Genomic DNA, 19322 nt, shown 5'->3' with positions numbered 1-19322 from the left:
TTTTTATAGTAGAGTGGCAGAAAAGTAAAGAAATGTGCTAACATGAAAAATTAAGTTTTGTTTTAACGGAATGTTTATTCGCAGCGAGCTTAATATTAATGTTAAATCTGTGGAATTTCTCCCCATCAAAATTTCATATGATACAATCCCTGCTTTTTTTGCACTGGAAACGGCTTCCAGTTAATCGGCAGATCATGCTCTGTAAATACAACACCGTGACTCAGGCTTTCCCGGGCCATTATTTTGTTTAAGTGTGCAACCACCAAATGAATAATTAATAATGATTTATAGCTGGATTCAACTCCAAAACGATTACTGGTGTATCAGTTCTGTACAGCAGGTAGTGATTTTAGATTTACAGTCAGGAAACAATGACAATTAGAAGAGGGAGACGAGCCAGTTACTGCGCACACAAGGCATGCACTAACACCCCTGGTGCCTGCAGAGCACGGCCGAGGTGGCAGCTCGTGCTTTGTAGGAATGACCCCAAACTTCACTGGGGGTTGGGACAAAGTTGCATGCGTGGGGCTGTCATGGGGATGGGAACGCAGTGGGTGCCCCCTCCTCGCTGGGAGGCTGAGGGAAAGCCAAAAGAAGGGGGTTCAAATGCAATCACATCCTCACTGCTTCCCAAGGCGGCAGCCTGGTAGGCAGCAAGTTTCCTTGTCCCTCTGGCCAGGATGTTTCCAAGGAATGCATTTGCTACATCTTGCATCTGAGCTCACGTCTCTCATTTTTCAGCAACGCCAGGGTGAAGAGCAGCTGTATTTTTGTGGCATTGCCTACTCCGCAGCTCTGAATTCCACGCTCTCAATCTTGAGCATGAGCATCCACCAGCTGGTGGGAGTCGCAGGGGAAAATGCACCAAGCTCGCTCATAAAAATAACAAATTAAGCGTCAGTTGGGGCCACTTAATGCTTTTCACTTGCAGCTAAGTGTAGGTAGGGGTGAAGAAATCTTCCTTCCCTCGGCACCTCCAGGGGATTTCACAGACCAGCCTTGCCCTGTGAGTGGTCCCAGCTCCACGGTCCCGCTGTGACACTGGGGGTGAGGGGGCAGCGGGATGCCAGGAGCTGGTGCCGATGCTCAGCAGCGGGTGTGGTGGGAGCAGGGACCACCAAGAGCAATAGGCACAGGATCTGGGCTCCGCATCCCTCTGCACCCCCCTGTCCATCCCGCTGTGCCTGTACATCCGTCCCGCCACACAGGGGTACAGCTCGTCCTGCCCGATGTTTTGCCGAGAGCATCACGAGCCGCTTGAGTGCGGGAAGTGCAATTTGTGATGAAGCACGAAGCATCCAGCCTTTAAAACCCCGTGTTCCCATGGCTACCGCGCTCCCCGCAGCACCCACGCACCCCGGGCTGCAGCCCCCGGCACCCGGCTGCGTCCCTGTGGGGTGCCCCGAGGCGAGCCCGAGTGAGCAGCCCCCGGCCCCAGAGGGGTCAAAGCGCTGCCGGGAGCCCCGTGGTCCGTCCGTACGGCAAAACCCACCACACAGCGTGGGGGGAGCGGGACCGGGACGCCGCTGGCACGGAGACAAAGCAATCAGAGGAACGCATTAAAGCTGCAAATAAACAGCCAAACGCAGGAAACCAAGACAGCGTTTTCCTTTGTTCTTCACTTTTTAATGTTATGTTTAAATCCAGCATGAGCTCGGTGTCTACTCGGTTTTACCTTTATAACGGTAATTAACAGAGACTGGAGATCTCGGGGGTGTTGTCGGCTGCTTATTTCTGTTCGCTGGCTCATGTTAAGATCTGTCACGCACTCCCGGCGGAGGGCAGGAGACACGGCACCAGCTTTCGCAGCGCTCCCCGCATCGCCGTGCGTCCCGCGAACCGTTCCAGGCTGCTCTCACCCCGCACTGCCCCTGGGACCCTTGGCTGCCCGGCACCGACACCAAGGAGCTGCCTGAGTGAGGTGTGGACAGGGCTGCTGCCGGCAGGGAAGGGATGAGCCTTCTGCCCACGGTAAGCCAGCACCGGGTGCCTCGATGGGCGCAGGGGGTTTGGGGAGACCTCGTTGTGCCATGGCTCTTGGCGGGGTGTGTGAGGGGCTGGGGATGTGACCCCCGGGGCAAGTGAGCAGCTCCTCGCCCTGCTTCGGCACCGTGGGTGCAGAGCATGGTGTTAGGGGCTAGGTCCTTCCTCTCACCCCCAAATTATCCCAGAGGGGCCAGCAAGCCAGGAGGGGAGCTGGAAGGGGTCAGATGGGCAGATGCTGTGCTGTGATGCTTCGCTGCGCCAGCCCTTATGCCTGAGGCATAAGGGGCAGAAAGCGATTCAAGTTTTTGGGGCTGTGTCTTGGGGTTGTCTGGTTGTGTCAGGGATTTTCCAGCATTTTGGGAGCTGTGGGGAGCTGTGGGTCCCCAGAAAGCCAGGTAACGGTGTGGCAGCAATGCTGGCGCCCAGAACACGGAGGTGGGAGGGTGGGAGCTGCACCTGCTCCTTCTGCAGTCCCGCTCCATTTGTTTTACTTTTCAATTAATGATGTAGAGCTTGCAAAAGCATCTGATTCCCCAGAGGCTCTAAAGCAAAGCCAGGAGCAAACAGATTGAGATCTGTCTAAGCAGGGTATTTTCAAGACCTTCCGTTCTTGTGCAGAAATAAAAAAGCTGGTGCAAGCCCAGCCTGGAAAAAAAAAATAAAAAAAAAAATAAAAAAATAAGATTATGCAAGATGCCTTGGAAAACTTGCCATGATCGAGTGGGTGAAAAAGCCCCCGGGCTGCCTCAGTGGAGAGCAGAGTAACTGCTGCATGTGCAGGGAAGTGGGTCCACAGTGAAGCACTGCTCCAGCGCTGCTCTCCTGTTCCTCGGGCAGCACTTTGCATTTCTCAGTCACTGGCGTGCTGCTACATCCCGCGTGCTCTGCAAGGACAGGAGTGGTGGCAGCTCCCTGGCGCTAGGCAGACCTCCGCTGCCTGAGGTCCTGGGGCTGTGAAATACCCAATCTGGCACCAGCCGTACTGCGTGCACCCCTCTGCCACAGGACCCTGTGTGGCTCTGCCCCTGTGGCACAGCCGGACACACAGTCCTGCAGCCCACCAGCAGCTTATTTCAGGTGCCACTGGGCACCTCGGTGCTTCTGTCTGAGCCCTTCGTGCTCGCCTTTGCTGCCCTCACGGCTGCCACTTCCCTGCTGCTGCTACGCTGCTGACAACGTGGTTATTTTGCAGCATTAAATACGGTAGATATTAAATGCCATAAATACAGTCCAGCACAATCTCGGGTTTCGCCGGTAGTTTCACACTGGCTTTATTTCTCATGGTATTTTTCACACACTGATGTTCCTGCACTCGCTCTGCCCCAGGCCCCGAAGCGTCAGGCGCTGCAGCAGCTCTGTGCTGCTCCCACAAACAGGCTGCCAGGGCCAGGGCCAGCCTGGGGGTGGCTGTCTGGATTAGTGGTAACTCCATGGAGCCCACAAAATCCCGTACTGCTGGGGTGAGGGGGACTTGATGCCACAGAGCTTGAGCAAGAAGCAAGAAGCTCCCCATTGAGGGAGCCCCGGCTGGGCAGAGCTTTGTGCTCGCAGCAGCTTGCCCTGGCAAAGCTGGCTTGTGGCTCCCAAGCCTGAGCTTTAGAAGGTGCTTGGTTAATTCACGGCTGCCATGAAGCTTGTGGCAAGCGTGGCAACACCCTTGACAAGCCACTAAAAGATGCTCCCTGGTGGAAGAAGGGGAGGAGAAAAGGGCCTGGGTGCCTGCAGGGCTGGAGTTTGTGCCTGGTGTGTCCTGCTTCTGGCCACCCATCTCCAGAGAGCTCTGCATGCACAGCCCTGCTGCCTGCTTTGGGTTTACCCTGCACTTCGTCACAAAAGTGAAGCCTCTGTTTGTCTGTCAGAGGACTGAAGCAGCAGATTAAGTCCTGAAAGCAGGGCTAGAGGGAAAAGTGAGACTTGGTGCCACAAAGCGCCTTGCTGGCTGGTGCCACCCAGCTTGTTTAACTGTCAGGGTGTGCTTTAGGTGACACAGTAACCGCTCTGCTCCTGCTGCCTAGCCCTGCTGTGGCTCTTCTGGAGGCTCTTGGCTTTCCTCCTGCAGGCGCACGGGGACACTGCTCTGATGTGGCGGGGGCAGGATCAGTGCAGCCTGTTCTGCTCTCCTTGAGAGGCATGGCCTAGTTCTAGCCAAAACCTTGCTGCTCACCCTCACAGCACACAGGTCTTCAAAAAGTCCTTAGAGTAGGATTGTGCACACCTCTAAAAGCATAAAGTGCGTGTGATCCCTGTGGGTCTGTTCTCAAAACCAGCCGGAGGCCCAGGAGCAAAGCACCGTGTGTCAATGAGCCCTCCTCCCTTTGATTCCCAGCGGCTGCCAGCACCACCTCTGGCCCCAAGGTCTCCAGAGCATCCCCGAGGAAACCTTGGGCTGGGAGGGGGTCTCCTGGAGGCTCCTCTCACTGTGCAGCTCTGGTGTCTCCTCTGGGGGCTCTGCTGTGGGAGCCAACCCACCCTGACTGCCCCCACGGCCACCGGGTGTACAGCTGAAGGGGGAGAAGAGCTCCAGGGCTCTTCCAGAGGTGCTCATGGGGGGCATGAAACTGGGAGACAGGCACATCTGAGCTGATGGAATTGCCCCTTTAGGAATGTACCGACTGCATTATTTTGCTCTATAGAGAGACGTAGGGTTTTAGGTTAGCCCTTGTGTGAGAAAGCTGATTTATAACCGGGAAGCCACAGGGGGAGGCACATGGAGACACGTGGCAGGGTTCGTGCCAGATGCCCGGCCCCAGGACATGAGCTCGGCCTTGCCCTGCCCTGCAGTGGGACGAGGAGGACCAGAGGGCTGGGGAATGTGCCCCTTGCTTGAGGAGGTGGCAGTGTCCCAGTTGTGACCTCTGAAGGAGGAGAAGAGAAATGGTGAGCCCCCCTCGGCCACATCCCTGTCCCCATCAGCTGGGACACGTGCAATGTGTGTCCCCTGTGACAGGGGCTGGGAACACGGAGCAGCCAATGCAAGAGATTTCTTTTCATATTCATTTGCTATTTCTTCCCAAAGAAAATAAATTTTTAAAGTCAAGTTTTTCACCATGTCTGCCCTAGATCACGGACAAGAAAGGTTATCTATGAATAATGTAGGAATGCCTCCCCTGTTGAGGGGAAGGAAAATGAAGGATACCTCATGAAGAGAAGCCCAGCAGCACACCTGATGGATGGGAATGGTCCTGCCGGGTGGCCAAAGCCCCCTCCTGCCCATGGGCAGAGCTACCACGCTGCCACCACGGGGTGCAGGCACACGGTGCCCTGGTTTTGGGGAGAGCAGAGCTGCCACGGGTCGCTTGGTGATGTGCACGAGGGGCATCTGGGCTGTGCCAACAGCACGGGACTGCAGGCAATCCGGCTTTGCCCCCCTGCCCATCCATCTGTGCTTTGTGCTGTTGTTTTGCTGCTATGCAGGAGGTTGGTGGTGATTTAGTGATGGAGGCAATCGGCTGGTGGCCACGTGCTACCTGGCAAACCTTGCACCGTGGTGGCAGTCATGTGCCTGGGTGTGATGCTGGAAGGGGATGCCCGTGGTCGAAAGCCAGCACCCTCTCTGCCAGAGCTGCTCACTTGGCTCTCGCAGTACTGAGGATGCAATGGTGTCTGTGCAAAGCCACCTTATTTTGTGTATAAAGGCAGCTGTAAGCATTAATAGAGGGAGGAAGATGCTTTTTAAACATTTTGTATGGGAAATTAGAAAGCAGTTACTCTGTCTAAATGTGGAAACAAAGTTAATAAAAAGAAAAATAAGGGGAAACGGATGTGTATTGCATCAGTAGCAAAATATTATTTACACTATGGTTCCAGAGGTTTTAAGTGAAGCTTCAAGAGATTTTAATTCAAGTTTTTGATTGGAAACTCTCGAGGAAGAAATGATTTAAAAATATATATTTAAATATATACATGTACTGAGCATTGCACTGGTGCTCATGCAGTTACTCAGAAAACGAACACAGAGTTCCTGAATAATTTGCCACAGACAGCGACCACTCTCCCGAGGACATGCTGACCAGTGCTGTGGGTGTTTGGTGCCCATGGTCCCTGCAGGGCTCCTGCAATGAGACATCCCATCCAATTTTTTGCAGCCTGTGGGCTGAACTCTGGGATTTCTTGGATGCCCAAAACACCTGCCTGGTTTGCAGAAGAGGAGGATGGAGGAACCTGGGCTGCACTGTCTCCCTCTGTCAGGGAGAACCTCTGCTTACCTACTGCTGTATGTAGTTATTTTGACACAAAAGAGCATGGAATACAGACAAATCTTTCATTCCTTTTCATAATTTTAATGTATGACTCTTAGTTTTAATACCTGGACTTCTCCAGCCATATCCTACAATTTTTATAACCATGAGCTGTGCTTTTTACCCATTTTTCTTCAGCAGACCTAGCAATTCTAAGCTGCTTTCTTCCTCTGCAAAGTCTTGGTTAATTGAAAATGTCGATTATTATATTTAATAATATTTTCTCCCTTACTCTGACACTGGCTGTGATAGTGATTGTTGTGAGAAGAGACTTTATCGTAAATCTAGTCATAAAGACACAGTGCAGGAATTCTCAGCTACCACAAATCAGTAGGGGATTCAGGAGAGCTACTTCAGCTAACAAGGATTTAAACCTCAGTTCTCATATATTTAATACTTTGTAGGAAAAGTGCAGATATGTTTCCAATTTCTCTAGGTCTTTCTTCCAGTTTCACGTATTCCACACCTCTACTGGTGCTGCTCTCAGCCTTCTGGTAGAGATACAGAAAACCATGACATTAAGGAGGTCTAGCGAAGGTTTGGCGCTGGCAGCAGCTGTAGGAAAAGCAGCAGCACAATGTGTCCATGCTCGAAGCATGTCAGAGTGCCCAAAAATGCACAGGGAGAAGATGCAGCTGCCCTGATGGTGGCTGTGACATCCAAGCACCTTGCTTGAGGTGGGGACAACTTCCCTGGGGATGCTTGTGCCTCTCTATTGACTGTTGACTGCACTTTGTCAGCTGTTGGGTCTCCAGATGGTGTGGCTGTGGCGAGGTGAGCACTGCCCAGCCCTGACCGTGGCAGGAGGAGCAGCCGCTGTGCCAGGCCACTGGCACACACTCTCAGTGCCATCGTCACAGCTCACAGAACAGTAGCCATGCCCACCGTGGAGACAACTGTTGTTTTAATCAAGGAATGGGCTCTGGAGTCACCATTTTCCTGTGTGGTTAAGGGCTGGGAGAGCCATGGGCAGCAGGGTTGAGGCTGCGCTGGTGGCCACGCTGCTCTCGGGCCTAGTGCGTCTTGCAGGGCACACACCATGCACAGCCAAAATCCAAGCACAAGTCAAAGGCAATATAGAAACCTCCAGGGTTTTTGTTTTGCTTGCTAAAGGTAGGAAGATGCCCTGAACGCTGGGAAGGACACAACTGTGATTAAGAATTACAATGTGATCCTGTTGAACAGCCTGGTTTGAGGGATTGGGTGGAGAAACCATAGAGACAAAATGGTGACAATTACAGCTGCCTTTCTGTACGATCTGAAAACCTGAAGATAACTGCTTCCACGGCTGTGCTGGGAAGATGCGGGAGCTACCTGGAAACGTAAGACGCTCACTGCTATTCCAGGCTTTTAGGCAATGCTCAGTTCAATCAGCAGCAGAAAATTGAGGCAGAAGAAAATGGGCAATTGAATTTGAGCAAGGACCCGTGAACCAGGCTTGCCTGGAAGAACGATGACCCTATCATCAAAGAAAGAAACATCTACCCAAGGTGTCATTTTTATTCCCCAGCTTCAGATATAACTCAGTCTGTGTCTTGTCCAAGCCTCCTTCCTAATCATCATGAGGGAGGCTGACAAGGCACAAGATTATTCACAAATACACGCTTTTTCTTACATTTATCTGACTGTCCTTTCTGATCTGACTTGCAAAGAATAGATTTAGAAAAGAAAAATGAATAAGGAGGGAAAATGAGCATGGGGAGACCAACTGCAGCCAGACAGAAATTGTTATTCCACTTCGGTCGTGGAACAGGAATTCTTCAAGCCCGAGCAGCTTCTGGTGCCAACTTGCAAGTACAGTATTTAACATTCTCTGAGATCCGTCCTCAGCTGAGATCCTTTTACTAGCTGGTACTCCTCTTTACTGCCTGTAGTCACGAGTTTTCAAAAGTGCTCGAGTGACTGAAACCGAGCCATTTCCCAGGAAATTTATGTTCTTATGGTGTCTGGAAAATGCCACCTGCTGAAGAGTTTGGGTGTCAATGTCCGGAGCCAACTGGAGGCACGTGGCTGCTGGGGAGGCTGCAGGCAGGGTGCACTGCACATCGCCAGGACAAGAGCCTGCAGTGGAGAGGCAAATCCTCCCATGCCTTTACGAGGGCAATTTCAGTGTTTTATGACATAAAAAAAAAAGACACAATTAAATGAAGTGAGACTTTGATTTTATGGGGTATGAAATGCTACTTACACACTGCAGCCTTCAATGGAGATAGTTGTTAAACAGTGATTTGCACAAGAAGCTGGAGTGAAAGCTGGATGTTCAGCTTTCCCGCTCTGCTCCTGGGGCACAACTGTGGAAGGAGCAGAGGGAGACTGAGATCTGCCAGAGCCCCATGCCACCAGGGGTGGGGGGGGAACACGCATCCTCATCTCTGCCTGGGCTCCTCCAGCAGCCTTGTCCAGGAGCAGGCTCCAGGAGCACTGTCCATGCAGCCTGACCCACCTACATGTGAAGCCATCCTGTGGTCAGCATGAGCAGAAAAAAAACATTGCTGTGCCCTTGTGAGAGCCTGGCAAGAGGCAACACAGGGGGCTCGGGCACTGCCAGCAGTTGGCTTGGGGAAAGAATGAACATCTTTAAGTCAAATTCAGATCTCTGCTGCTGGGAAGACCCAGTGAGATATTTTATTTTCCTGTGGATGTGTTCTGCTTACAGAAGCCACCTGCCAGCTCTTGCTCTCCATCCTGCAGGTGGACAACCCGCAGTGGCTGGATGTGTGGGCAGGCTTTGCAGAGCAAGCTCTCGTTTTCTTTCCATCCATTTTCACCTGCATTGTTTAGAAATTCACACTGACATTTAGAATATGCAGTTAAATCCCCAAAGCGACCAGGTCACCTACAGGCACAAACATGACCTTTATTTTAACGTGTTGCCAAGAGAAGTACAAGAAACTAAGGGAATGTGTAGGTCATAGCAGAGAACAAAGTAAGCAGCTTCTCTTGCCTTTTGCCTTCCCCTCCATCACTGCAACCAAATTTGCCTTTTGCTTTTAATTTACCACTCAGTCACTGATTTCAATGATTTCCCCAAGATAAATGGAAGCAGTGCCCGTGCTCCCCACACTGGCTCACCCATCTGCCCTGCTGCCCCTGAGCCTGCACCACCGGATCCTGCCCCAGCCCCTGCAGCCAGTGCCTGCCTGTGTTCTCCTGGGGTCTGCACATTATTATTGTATTAATTCATGTGCGGTAACCTGGCAGTAACGTGATTCACAGAGCCAATAACGGTTTGGGTAGCAATAATGCAATTGCTAAGCCTCGAGTCCTTAAACAGCACAGCTCAGTAGGGAAACATTGACTTCGGATATGTTGTGTTGTTTCAGCTCCTAATAGTAAAAATACTTAATATTGATTTCTTCTTCTTCTTTTTTTTTCAAAAAAAAAAAAAAAAAAAAAATTAGTCATGGCATACTGTTTGCTGGCAATTAATGTCTTTAATATATGAAAACACAACATTAAATTGTGCAGTTTTGACACTTAACCGAAGTAATTAGTGTATGCAGTAATGAATCTTACAAATTTTCCCCACTGTAAGAAATAAAATAATGCAACTGCAAATGATTTGTTAGAACCTGGCCATCTCAGCTAGCTTTTAATGCTTTCTTCAACCCTTTGAAAGTGGAAGGAGCCCTGCCCTATCCAGCCACTCCTCAGGCCCATGCCCAAGGGTCCCTGCTGCAAGGAGCAAGAAGCCTTCCCCATCACCTCATGGGATGCAGCTTAAGGCCATTTTTTTCCAGGGCATGGGGAAAGATTCTTTGCAGCAGCCCGAAGGTGAGGCCACAGATGCAGTGCCAGCAGCAGGCCCTGCAGCCAGCAGGGTGCAGCCAGCACATGGGTCCTGCTGCCTCTGAGCTGGGGTGGCCCCAGGGCCGCGCGTTTTCACCCGTTTCCCTTTCAGGGGAAAGGAGCTCACACATTTTCCTTTCAAAGCATTTTTTTGCAATGATTCATGTAGCATTAAAATGGCATTTGCGACACACACAAAGTTTTAGTGCCAGGAGAAAGCCTGGTATAGCAGCATCTGAGAAAAGTGTCGCAAGTGGGGAGAATTTTTAAATGGGCTTTGAAAGCACAGGCAGCAGGGCATGGCTTTTGGAAGCAACCCAGGGCAGGACCCACTGTGCTAGCACACAGACACCCACTGCCCTGCTGCCCTGCGAGTGGCTCACAGGCGGCCGTGAGGATTTCCCTGCTCTTCACATCGTCACGTCCCCAGTGACTGCAGCAATCATAAAGACATTGTTTAAATATTCACCTTACGCATGCTGGGTTAGGCTTTTCCCACCAAGGAACTACCCGAGTGCTGCTGCTCAGCCAGCACAGTTACACATTAAACACGGGTGGCTGCAATGTCACATTGGAAGTGAGATGCCACCGAGGAGCGGGTGCTGGAGTGGCGCTGTGCCTCCGTGCACCCACGTCCTGGTTCCTCCCCGTGGCTCCTCTGCAGCCCAGACACCAAGGACAGGGCTGGAGGAGAGCAGTGGGGGCTGACCCCAAAAGGCAGCTCAGTCGGTGTGCCCGGCTGCAGCCACTGGTGCTACTCCGTCACCAGTTTTCCCCTTCCATCCTCATTTTTCTTATTCTCAGACACCATCTGGATGACGGAAATCTGCAGGTGTGGAAACAAGCGGGTGGCAACGCTTCCTTCTCTTCGCACACGCCGCAGCTCATGGAAGGAGCTGCCATGGGCCGTGCTGGCAGCGAGGGGCACCCACCAGGGCCGGGGCTGATGCCCACCCATGGGTGCTGCTCTCTGAGACAGTCGGGCGGCTGGGAGCAGCCAGCATCAGGCAGTGACACCCGTGGCCTGTGCATCTCCTGTTGGCCAGGTGACCCCTGGGCCTGGGGTGTGTTTTTGTATCTTCTCAGCGCCCTTCTCAGCTTGTAACCTGCCTGCAGGCAGCCAGAGCACCACAGGAGAGTCGGCCCCTGCTCCTGCTGTGACCCAGGGGCTGCTCTGCGACACGGGGATCGTGGACAGTTCTCATAGCTCTTGCCCACCACGGTTACACTGTTATATGCTGATATTCATTTTTATTCATTTTTTTTTCCAGTTTTCTTTTCTTTTTTCTTTTTTTTTTTTTTTTCTTTATTTTTTTTTTTTTCTTTCCTCTTTTTCTTTTTATTTATTTATTTTATATTTATATTTTATTTTTTAAAGATCTTAAACTGTGCGGAAAGGCTTGTGAATCTGACCTGCAAACCCAGGTGTTCAAAGCCAGAGCAAAAATAAACATCTCCTGATCATCACTGCTATTGTTCTCTGGGGATAATGGGAACAGGGGCAGCTTGTGATGGGGAAGGATCGCTCTGATTCATAATTTGTCAACCCACAATGTTTACAGTACTTAGGCTGGGAAAAATACCTGTTCACAGAAATGATCCTCAATAGGCTTTGCTTTCTACTTACTGCCATTGCTTAGTAACAGCTCTATTTTTAAATGCTAAGAGGGTATTAGACAAAAAAAAAAAAATAAAAATGCAGAGAAAGTTTCCTCCATCTCCCACCTACCTCACATTAAATGTGGTGGAAATGCAGGCAGTGACCTCGGGGCAAGCTGGACCGAGCAGGGTGGGCTACGGCTGTGGTCACAGGCAGGGTGGCTGAGTTTTTGCCACCCAGATCAATGCTATGAGTTTGTTGGCTTCTTTCCTTTCTTGCCTGCAAGCCCACTGACATATTTAGGGGACATAAATGTCCATGGCTGGGGGATGGCCCAGGGCTGAGGAAGAGCTGGGGTTTCTGCTAAGTTGTCCCTAAAGACCCATGCCACCATCACCTATTGTGTTTTTAACACATTTAATATATTTATATATACACACCTCCTTTATATAAGGGATAAGGTTCACGGTATTAAATATGTGCAAAAAAAATCAATGTTTCTATGGTTGGTTGAATACCAAAATAAGGCTCAGGGGGTTGATAACAGCAAAGCCCTTTACTGTGTATACATTTGATTGCTGCAAATATCACCCCTGCTGCAAAATAACCTTAACAAGACAGCAATAAACCAGAACCTGGGTGGCTGCTGGGCTGCTCCTCAGCCCTGCCGGCAGTGCTGCGGGCTGGGGTGGGCAGGCTGTGGGGTAATGGCCCCAAACCACCCCCAGAGGCACAAAGAGGGCGAGTTGTCAAACTGCCAGAACCCCAGAAATGACTTGGAGTGTCTCCGATAGCTTGGGACCTGTGAATAATAAGAGGATGTCAGGAAAATAGATATTAAAAAAAAAAAAAAAAGCTGAAAGGTGTGTTACGGACAGAGTCCTGAGTGGGAAAATTGCAGCTCCCCAGGACACTGCAAGCGGGACTGCCCATGGCAGTGAGCCTTGAGGGAGCAGTAGCAGTGGATCACCTGGCAGCTGGTTTACATTGCTCGTGTCCGTGATGAGGTGCTTGCCCTTGGACATACTCCAGCTCGGGGGAGCAGAGAGCCTGCTCCTGTCGCTGCGTCCTCCTTTGAGGCTTTTCCTTTGGTGCAGCTTCTCCGAGCCCCATGCCCGGTGCACACGCGCTGCTTGGTACACGGGCATGGTGCTGAGCATCCTGTGGGCTCATGTGGGGAGGTGAGGCTCTATCTGATGCTGTTGCTGCTGCTGGGCACGGAGTGTGGGGCCCTGCTGCACTCCCACACCTAGGGCCAGCCTGCATGGGACCTTCGCTGCACCTCCAGCCTGCCCCCAAAGATCTGCCCAGCACCCTCCTTGTGGTTGGCACAGTCTCTGCTCTTATTGCCAATTCATTACAAATCCATCGTGGGGTTACTACTCACTGCTCGTGCTCTTTTGCACCTCGGGATGCGGAGTATTTTGGGGTGCAGACCCACGGCGGGCAATAACACCCACAATGGGGGCTCGGCCACGCTGCCCCCCTGCACCTCGCCCCACGGTACGTGCTGCAGCTGCACCCCGAGGGGCAGAGGGACACAAAGAGGGACAAACACCCACTGCCTGTGTGGGAACACGCTGGAGCACGTGGCGAGGACTTGTTACTGCTGCAGTGTCTGCAATGTATTTTTGACACACGCTTGCTGCAGAGTGCAGCCCACTGCAGCAGAGGAGGGGAGCCGAATTCGTTTCCTCCTGCACTCGGTGGAAAGCGCCGTGTGTGTGCTTTGATGGGAGGTACAGCAAAAATGTAATAGCCGGCAACTCTGCCAGCACTGACACAAAACACTGGTGGGAAGCCTCTGCATCAAAGCCACACTAATTTCCCCGTGCTCGCAGCGGAGTTGGGAGTGACCTTCAGCTGTTCTTCACACGGCGGCTCTGGCAGGGAAGGTCATGCATGAATTGTGGCAAATTTAGATGAAATTATGGATTTGAGAGACAGCTGTAATTAGGTTTAAAGCAGACATTTGAATACTTTTTGCTGGATCGACCTGAAGAGCTCAGCCTTCTCTGGGCTGCAATGAAACAGGAGTGAGGGCTTTTGGGCGCCGGGTGTCCGGCCATGGGCGGCAGCTCCATGCGTTGGGGGAACGGGATGGAAGTGGGGGCACTCGGTGCTCCCCCGACACCAGCCCCAGCACTGCATGTCCAGCATCCCAGCGGGATGCCTGCAATTTTAAGGGCTTTTTAAAAAGATCTGCAAGTGGCTGTGTAAATGGAGAAGCACCTTGGCTCATCTCAGCACCGTGCTTGGCCTGATACAACATAACTTCATTTTTTTTTGACCTATTTCATGCAAATTGGACCTGAGACAAGGCACAGGGATGCTGATATCCAACATTATTCCGGCGAGCACCCAGACCAGACCTCAGCACCCTCACTCTGCCCAGATTTTTTTCAGGGACTGGCAGATCTCATAGATCTCATAGCTTTTTTTCTTCAAAATGTCAGAAAAGAGGTAAGCACTGGCTGCCTCTGGGCTGCACATGCGTGCCTTTGCATTGGCACGAAGTGGCGATGGTGGTGATGGAGTTAGAGGTGGTGATGGCCATGGTGGCAGTGGCAGTGATGATGCCAGTGATGGTGACAGTGCAGCAATGAGCTGACTCCTGGCTCAGGCAGGGCTGCTCCTGCCCAGCCACCCTCCCTGCCCTGCTTTTTTGTTTTCCCCAGGACCCCCAGGAGGAAGGTCAGCTCTCGGTACTTCTTGTTTCAGAAGTTACTGATGCTTTTTGCCAGAACCCGCGCTGACAGTCCCCAGCTGGAGCCACGGGCACTGGCTCGCAGCCAGGGGGACTTTTAACAGCCACCAGCCTTGGCCTATTTAGAGGGTGACCCAAAAATCAGCCCCCATCTCCACCACCACAGCCCATGACTCATCCGCTCCTCTCAACCTGAAAGCCTTCAGGAAGGGAGGCTGGCGTTGTCTAGAAGCAGATGAAGTAGCACTTGAGAAGACTTAGCGCAACCAGAAGGAAAAAAAATAGATCGGGAATTCTACAGGGGAAATTTTTAAAGCTATGTAGCACCACCATTTATTAAGTGCAAGGAGCTGTGCCATTAGTAACTACTACTTTCCCATATATTTCAGGCACTTTAAAAATGAGAAGAAAAAAATCGGGGTTATCAGTCTGAAGCACGTGCTCTGGTTTGCCATGCTGGTGTAACTCCAGCAGCCAGCAGTGAACCCAGGTTTGCGGAATCCACGCAAGGAGCACACCCAGCTTTCCACTAAAATCTGCTGAAGGAATTTCATGATTTTAAAACTTTAATTAGCCAGATGTACGAATGAATAGAAATCAGTATGGAGTGCGGTTATTTATATGTATGTGCCAGTGAAAATAGGTTCGACTCCCCATGCTGAAGCCCAGCTAATTGACTTTGCGCACGAAGCAGTGTGATAGCAGGGATATACCCTGGACCCACATCTTTTCAGAAAGCAGCTATTTTGGCCTGCTCTTCGCTAGCCTCATTTTGGCACGTCCCTGCTGCAGTTAGTGGAAGTGAAACCGCGATGAAACTCCTGTGATTCCTGAGGCTCTTTGTGTGATGTGCAACCACTTCAACGTTATCTGTAAACAGGACCAACAACACACATTCGCTGATAAGCAGCTAACAAAAGCAGCAGGCTTTTCTCCCAAACCTCATTCGCAGGGATGCCAACTCCTGGCCTGACCGTAGGCTGTTTCATTAGTGATCGCCAGAGGCCGATTCCAGAGTTTTTCACTGCAAACACATCCTCTGCTCTCCGCGGCACGGGGTGAGGCAGCAGCTGGTTGTCACCCAATGAAGCTGTGCAAAAACCCAAGACTAGAATAAATCAGCCCGTGCTTACTTGGGAAACGCTACCCAAGTGGCTGTGCCCAAGGCAGCAGTACAGCCAGGAGAGCCAATCCTGCCGCCCACCTCCAGCAGTGCCACAGCCCTGGCATGGTGCAGGGGGCTTCCCGCTGGCACAGCCAGTGCTCACCTGCACCAAAGTCACTCTGCTTAAATCAGAGCCCATAATCCAGCTGAGTGGCTCAGCCATGAGCATTTTCCAGCCCTCGCATTTAGCTCTGGCACTTCTGAGGCCCCCATGCACCCATCCCATGGGTGGGAACAAGGGCTGCTGCCTCCACAGCCTCCCCCTGCACTCCCATCAACAAAAAGTCGTGCATCTCGGAATAGCCACAGACAACCCTGAAGCTGGAAGAAGCAAAAACCCTCCGTAGTCATAATTCCACCAAAGCAAAGGCCAAACCCATCTCCAACCTGTCCTGCAAAGGACAGGAACTTAGTGAGTGTGTCCAAAAGGGGCCAGCCAGGTGACAGCAGCCCAGATCTCACACCGTGTCACAGGAAGCAAAACCCAGCCCAGAGCAGATTTCAGCCCCTGCTCCACACAGTGACAGTGGGAGAGGCTGGGAGCAGCCTGGGTGCAGGTCATCTCCACCAAGGAATTAGTCAAATCCAACAGGAGTGGAGAACTCAGCGCAGGTATAAACCCTCCCGTGATCCTCTTCCAGCTGCTACCAACCCCTTTCCCTACCCAATGTTTGGCCAACGCTGCAGTGCTGGGAGAACAAGGCGGTGGCCTCATGGCACACAGTGAGCCCTCGAGGCTGAGCGGGCAGGACGGGTGGCCAGCAACGTGCCAGGCCAGGTGCCAGCGCTGCTGCTGAGAGCTTTGGGGCAGTTGGAGATGAAGAGGGAAGCAAAGGGGAACACCCCTGAGAGGTCCCTGCCCCACCAGCTGTGGGAGCTGCTGTCAGAGCACCTGGAGGGCTGCAGCCCCATGGTCTTCGACCCTACGCGGGGTCTGCCCCAGCGCCCCCGCCGCGTTCTCCCGGCTCAACCCGGAGGCTGGGGAGCTGTCCCCGTGCCCCGCCGCTCCCGGGGGACACCCAGCGCCCTCCCCGCTGGGTCCTCAGCTTAGCCCCGGAGCAGAAACATAGCTCCGGCCTCACGGGAGGGGGGAGCGCAGGGGGAGGCAGAGGGGGAAAGCGGCATCAGCGACACCTCCGAGCCCCCAGCGCGGGGATGCCCCGGCCTCGGCGCGTCCCGTCGGGGCGGCACCGCATCCCTGCGCCCCGCACCCCTGCGCCCCGCACCCCTGCGCTCCGCATCCCTGCGCTCCGCATCCCTGCGCCCCGCACCCCTGCGCCCCGCATCCCTGCGCCCCGCATCCCTGCGCCCCGCATCCCCGCATCCCCGCGCCCCGCATCCCTCGCGGGGAGGGCGCGGCCGCCCGGAGCCGCTCCGCCCCTGCGCCGCCGCCGCCTCGGAGCGCACCGCGGGCGCGCAGCGGGTCCCGCCCCGCCGCTGCCGCCGCCGCCGCCGCCGCCGCCGCCTTTGTGGCCGGGCGCCGCCCGCAGCGGGGCGGGCCGGGCGCTGCGCGGCGGGGCCGGCGGGCGGCGAGCCCCGGGCGCGGGCAGCCCTCGGCGGCGCCCCCGCAGGCTCCGCGCCCCCCCGGACCGCGGCTCGGCCGCGCGTGGATGCGCGCTCCCGCCTGCAGCGTGAGTACCGGACGGACAGACGGGGGATGGACGGACAGGGGGACGGGGGAGGGAGCGGGGGGCAGAGCCCCGCAGGGATGCGCGGAGCCTCCGCGGGGCTGCTGGGGGCGGCCCCTCCCCGGCGCTCCCCGGGTACCACCGGCGGCGCAGGGCGCTCGGGGAGGGTTGGCGCTGCCGTCGCCCCCCGGCCCGGCCGCGGTGCTGGGCGCAGCCCCTGGAAAATTCCGCACCCGTCGCCTGCTCTCCGCGGGCACCGGCACCCGGGAGAGCCGTGGCCGGGCGCAGCCGAGGGATGCGAGCCCGGGGATGCCGCCGCCCGCCGCCACGGCCGGGGTTTTAAACGCGGCCGGCGCTGCAGGGCCGGCGTGGAGGCTCGGGAACCTCGGCACGGCTCCGGGCTCCCCCCGCAGCCGCTGCCAGCCCCGGCACGGGAGGCTCCGTGCCCGCGGCCGGGGTTCCCGGGAGGCTGGAGCGGGGAGGGGTCGTGCCGGGGGAGGTTCCCTGGTCGGGGGGGACGCAGGTGCTTTGCGCTTCGGGTGTGCGGGAACTCCCGTGCAGCCCCTTCATTTTGCACATCTGGGAATTTCGGCTAAAGCCTCCGGCCACGTGCCGTCCTCGGTGTTAAGCTCGGGTGCTGTGAGCGATTTTCGGTTTTGGGAAGAGATGAAATACCAAGCGCTTTCCTCCCCATTGTTCCATGGCAGGAGAAGTGACTTAATCTTGTGGGCTTTGCTGTTACGCATCTGCTTGCTCAGATACTCGACAGGGAATGTATGCTTGCCATGGCAACCTCCACGTCGCATATTGCAGCCACTTTTTTGGAAGTAGCAAGACTTGTTAAAGAAATAGGAACAGCTTATTTCGGTACCTACGTAATCGTAGATAGATTGCGCATCTTGGAAAGCATGACCTCTTTTTCAAGAATTTTAATGCTCCTTTGGGTTCATAGGTGTGTGTTTTATGGGCAGGATCGGGAGCCAGCCTCCTGGGGAGGTCATGCATTTTTCTCTTCATGCAATCCTAGTGATCGGAGGTTTCCTCATTTTCCAGCAGTGCACACTTAAAAAAACCTGCATGAAATCAATGACCTTCACGTCAAATTTCTTGGTGGGTTGTTCTAGCTTGATGTCCCTGCGAACTTTAACCTTGGTCGGTGTTTGATGCATAAAACCGCTTTTCAGTGATGCAAGTGGTGTTTTATAGACAGCTCACAGGGGAGCTTTGCTGCGCATTTTTATTATACAAACAATGTGAAAAACTTAAAACTGGCTTCACACGAAACCAATTCCTGCAGTTCCCGAAGAAGAGGCCATCACAGCTAATTGCACCCTGTGCACCGGGTGCTTCCCAAGCCGGGCCTGGCAGCTGGGAAGCAAACGCTGCTCGCTGCAGAGCCCGGCGGGAGGCAGCTGCGGGACACGGCACGGGCACCGCTGCCACCACTGCGGGAGCCCAGCGAAAGGAGGAGGTCAAAATTCATCACTCCTTTGTCCCATGGAAATTTATAAACGCTTCTTAACCACTGATTAAAAAATGGATCGAGTAGCAGTTACTTACCAAATGGGATTTTGAAAGGAAGGTTGCCCGTTTTCTCTGGAATGTTTCAAAGCAGCAGCGTGTGCATGCTGGTAAAGCCACAAAACTTCTGATTAATGAGCAATTAATAGCCCCGGGGGCATTTGCGTCTGTACAGAGCTGTGGTGGTGTGCACGCTGATCTGAGAGCAGGTGGCAGTGATGTGAAATCCAGCAGAGCACTGAGCTGCATCCCGAGCCCTGAACACGGGGATCGAGGCACCGCAGCATGCGGAGAGCAGGAGCTCGGGAGGGAGAGAGCAGGCAGCCGCCTGGGGGGTGCTTCTTGGGGCCCCCTGGGTCCAGCAGAGGTCTTGCCATGCTCCAGAAATGTGGAACCATGGTGTGCAAGACCTTTGGCTAACGCAGGGCCATATCCTGATGTGGTGGGCTGTGTGGGAGACCCCTCGCTGGGGCTGTGCCAGGGGGCCCCGCATGGGCAGCCTGCACCCGGCTGCCTTGGAGTCAGACCCTCTGTGGGGGGTGTAGGGGAAGTGTTCACCCAAAATAGGGTGTGCAACTCCTTCGGGGCCATCACAGGTGCTTCGAACATAGGCTGGGCTGCTGTGTTGGTGTCTGAAAGGCCACATTGGTAGCCATGGGAGGCGCGGGGTGGAAAACTGTCCCAGAAG

At 53.8% G+C, this 19322-nt stretch overlaps 1 protein-coding gene across 9 annotated transcripts in view; it reads left to right on the top strand.

The window, feature by feature from the left end:
• The first annotated feature begins 1550 nt into the window (after positions 1-1550).
• The window catches only part of LRRC7 (leucine rich repeat containing 7), a 170609-nt gene continuing 152837 nt past the window's right edge, over positions 1551-19322 (top strand). For 5 of the 9 annotated variants that reach the window (XM_032191862.1, XM_032191860.1, XM_032191861.1 and 2 more), the window contains exon 1: positions 1551-1971. The gene's annotated coding sequence lies outside the window, so the exon portion shown is untranslated. Of the gene's footprint in view, positions 1972-17059; positions 17117-19322 lie in introns of those variants that run through there. The other 4 variants (XM_032191864.1, XM_032191865.1, XM_032191866.1 and 1 more) reach the window with 4 other exon arrangements.

This window comes from Aythya fuligula, chromosome 8, assembly GCF_009819795.1.
Source record: "Aythya fuligula isolate bAytFul2 chromosome 8, bAytFul2.pri, whole genome shotgun sequence".
NCBI lineage: Eukaryota > Metazoa > Chordata > Aves > Anseriformes > Anatidae > Aythya > Aythya fuligula.
The sequence above is the reverse complement of the archived record's forward strand: the minus strand, read 5'-3'. Positions and strand labels throughout refer to the sequence as shown.